The following is a 4,079-nucleotide window of genomic DNA, read 5'->3' as shown; positions in this document are numbered from 1 at the left end:
GATTCTCTGCTGCGGGACTACATTTTCTATGATCAAGTTGTTAAGCCATACCTTACTAAAACCACTGAATGAAAAGCACAAACTGTGCATCACATTGCTGTGGAAATGTGCATTATTTATTTGGTAATTCACAAAATGTATGTTTCTATACTTGATTCTAATCTGTTGCTAAGTTTCCTTTACACTGCTGGAACTGCAGCTACTAGTCTGCAATTTCATTTCAGCAATTCCAGCAGAGTAAAACAGACTTATCAGTAGATTGAAATCAAGTATAACAACAATTACACATGTTCTGCATCAATTCAATTCAATTTTATTTATACAGCGCCAAATCACAACAACAGTCGCCTCAAGGTGCTTTATATTGTACAGTAGATCGTACAATAATAGATACAGAGAAAAACCCAACAATCATATGACCCCCTATGAGCAAGCACTTTGGCGACAGTGGGAAGTAAAAAACTCCCTTTTAACAGGAAGAAACCTCTGGCAGAACCAGGCTCAGGGAGGGGTGGCCATCTGCTGCGACCGGTTGGGGTGAGAGAAAGAAGACAGGATAAAGACATGCTGTGGAAGAGAGACAGAGATTAATAACAGATATGGAGGCTCTGCCTCCCATTCTACTTTTAAATACTCTAGGAACAACAAGTAGGCCTGCAGTGCGAGAGCGAAGTGCTCTAATAGGGTGATATGGTACTACAAGGTCATTAAGATAAGATGGGGCCTGATTATTTAAGACCTTGTATGTGAGGAGCAGGATTTTGAATTCAATTCTGGATTTAACAGGAAGCCAATGAAGGGAAGCCAATACTCTTTCTAGTCCCTGTCAGTACTCTTGCTGCAGCATTTTGGATTAACTGAAGGCTTTTCAGGGAGTTTTTAGGACTTCCTGATAATAATGAATTACAGTAGTCCAGCCTGGAAGTAATAAATGCATGAACTAGTTTTTCAGCATCACTCTGAGACAGGATATTTCTAACTTTAGAGATGTTCCACAAATGGAAGAACGCAGTCTTACATATTTGTTTAATATGTGCATTGAAGGACATCTCCTGGTCAAAAATGACTCCAAGGTTCCTCACAGTGTTACTGGAGGCCAAGGTAAAGCAGAAAGTTAGCGGCCATCCAGGTCTTTATGTCTTTAAGACATTCCTGCAGTTTAACTAAATGGTGTGTGTTATCTGGCTTCATGGATAGATAGAGCTTGGTGTCATCTGCATAGCAGTGAAAATGTATATTATGTCTTCTAATGATAAGATCAATTAATCACCAGATGTTTTCTGTAACTGTAGTCAAAAACAACCTCAGAACACAACAATGATATATTTTCATCGCAAGAAGATATTATGGTAAGTGTGTTTTTCACTAATGACTTTTTGGAATAACCACATGCGGGGCCATATTCATTCAATATGCATTTTTTAATTGTCCTTGTTGCCACAAACAACATAATTCAGAATGAAATTAATTAATTAAATTTAATTACAGCCTTTTTAAGATTTTGTTCATTTACTGTGTTTATCCACTTGAACGCCAAGTGGATAAACACAGTAAATGAAGATAACCTAAATCTAGTCATAAACCTAATTTCTCCACCTCCCCTTATCTAACAGTGTTATAAGCAAAATGCTTTGGGGGGGTTTGTCTTTCTAAAACTGATAAAAATTCAAATTGGTCTGCACAAAAATAAACGTACAAGAGCTGGTACTTACACACACACAAACACTTGCGCATGGGTTCAACTTGTGATGATCAGCACCAATAAAACAACTTTGGACAAAAGCCTGAAAATAAGTGGAGTAGAAATGATTAGAAATTCTAACAGAAGCTGGCATAGTGAGTGTTCATAAAGTGAGACAGTATGAACAGCAAGCAGCCTTACTTCATTATCCTCGGTCAGTGTTCACCAAGCTGTGAGATCCAGTATAACCCAGCAGCTGTCATTTTCTGTCATCTACAAAACACACACACACACACAAAAGAACCTAAATAAATAAACAAAATACTGCCACTCTAAACACACAGAACTTAACTTTCTAGAACACGCTAATATAGCTTGTTATGAATACACACACCTTTTCCTTGACTCTCTGCAGAGTCTTTGTAATGAGCACCCAATTAAACAGAAACACATACACGCGCTTTGCCTTCATCTAAGTTGATGGGCTCATCATTTTTTTTTCAATCTGCATTGTTCTTAGGACACCAATTACCATCTTTCCCCCTTGTCATATCAACCAACTAAAATTGGTCACACAGGGTAAATAGGTTGTTATTGCAGTAATTACATACAGTAGTTATAATTCTCTTCTCACCACTCTTTCTGTCAGTTTTCCACTCTCCTCTGCCTTCACCCTTCGTATCCACTCCATCATTTTTTTCACCTCAATCTGCTACTTTTGTTTTGCTGCCATCCTTATATTTCCCCTGTCTGCTTATTATAACCAACTATGGTCTTGTTTTCCACAGAGCCGATGATTGATAGCCATGTTTTCAGGCAGTGTATTACCTTTTGGGTCTATTGTGTCTAACAGCGCTGATGCTTACACACTGAAGCACAACAAATCTAATGTAAACTTCAAGCTTAACTCTTTCTTTTTCTTTTTTAAATTTTTGACCCACCACATTCTTCATTTCAGCATTGTATTACTGGAGTAATTAAAAAGGAATCAAACACCATAAACTGTAAGTCATCAAAATATGGTATGCATCGCAGGGTACTTGTTGTTTTGTTCTGCATTTTATTTAGATTTTTTTTTTTTATTCTTTATTACCCTCTGCAGTTTGCAGTAACAAAACATCACAAAATAGAACAGAAAAAAAGCAGTTCAATGTAAATTGCGTCTTGCTGATAAGAGGTATCTGTCAGCTGCCAGGAGCCCCACTTCAGATTTGATCATACACACCTGCAAACTTAGTACAACAGCTCCACAATACTGGTGGGCCATGAAGGAAAAGAATGACATCAGTGCTAGAATTTCAAAACAACAGCAGCTAGACTGCTAAAGCTTTTAGCCTAGTCTGTCCAAAGGACATTGTTCCAAAAGTCTTGTTGTTTGTTCAGATGCAACTTTGCATACCTAAGCCATGCTGTTTTTTCCTGGCAACGCTTCCAAACAAGCCACACTTGTTCAGTCTTTTTCTAATTGCACTGTCACGAACTTCAGCATTGAATATGCATTGAATGAGGACTGTAGCATCTGAGATGTTTTTTTGTCTGTTTGTTTTCCAGTTTTTGTAAGCAATGCATAGTCTGTGTTATTGACCAGCAAACAGCCAAAACCTATGTTTTTATATAGGTGGTCACACTAGCAGGACCATGTATGCACATATCTGTAAAGTAACAAGTTTTTTTAAAAGATTTTTTAAAGCTACTTAACATGGTCCTGTGCTGTGTACAGAAGATCAAACTGAGAAATGTTATTTCAACTAAAACCTAAGTTCCACCTATCAGTTTTTGGTAGGCTATATGAAGTTACTCTGAATAACATTTTGATATTTTTAATATTTTAAATATTATTGTAAATTTTACTGTAAATTTGTAAATTGGTATCAGCATCAGTGGCTACTATAAATTAGTAATTCTTGAAAATACCAGGTAAAAACTGATTTGTATGATATACATTGTTGTAAGACATGTACACTCATAGCACATGCTGTGAAGTGCCATTACTGTGAAGTTAAAGTAAATGGGGTAACTTGTGGATACTATATTACAATGTGCATAGCTTTTAATTGTCCTTCTTTGTGAGCTATTATTATCACTATGTATTAGATTAATTCAGTCAAATAATATATATTTTACAAAGCATTGCTTATAAATTATATAGAGCACTTTAACAGTTTATAGTAGGGATGCACCGATACCGATACTGGTATCGGGTATCGGGGCCGATACTGTAAAATGTGTGTGTACTCATACTCGTAAAAGTTAACCGATACCATGAACCGATACCATGAACCGATACTAACTTATTTCATTAATCAGAGGGTGGCATGTCATTTCTGTTGTAGTTTTTTAGATTGGCCACTAGGGGGCCAATTATTAAATTTCAAATTCAAATTCAAATTTTTTATTT

The 4,079-nt window shown here is 36.5% G+C and overlaps 1 long non-coding RNA gene across 1 annotated transcript; it reads right to left on the bottom strand.

Annotated features, from left to right (window-relative positions):
• Positions 1-299: 299 nt before the first annotated feature.
• Positions 300-3,250, bottom strand: LOC146514542 (uncharacterized). The gene is made up of 2 exons (XR_014875191.1): positions 1,883-3,250; positions 300-1,784 (listed from the first exon to the last, which is right to left on the bottom strand). It is a non-coding gene; the product is annotated as an uncharacterized LOC146514542 (long non-coding RNA).
• Between the last annotated feature and the right edge of the window lie 829 nt (positions 3,251-4,079).

Source organism: Neolamprologus multifasciatus, chromosome 7, assembly GCF_963576455.1.
Source record: "Neolamprologus multifasciatus chromosome 7, fNeoMul1.2, whole genome shotgun sequence".
In the NCBI taxonomy this organism is placed as follows: domain Eukaryota; kingdom Metazoa; phylum Chordata; class Actinopteri; order Cichliformes; family Cichlidae; genus Neolamprologus; species Neolamprologus multifasciatus.
Note: the sequence above shows the minus strand (reverse complement) of the source record. Positions and strands in the feature narration are given on the sequence as shown.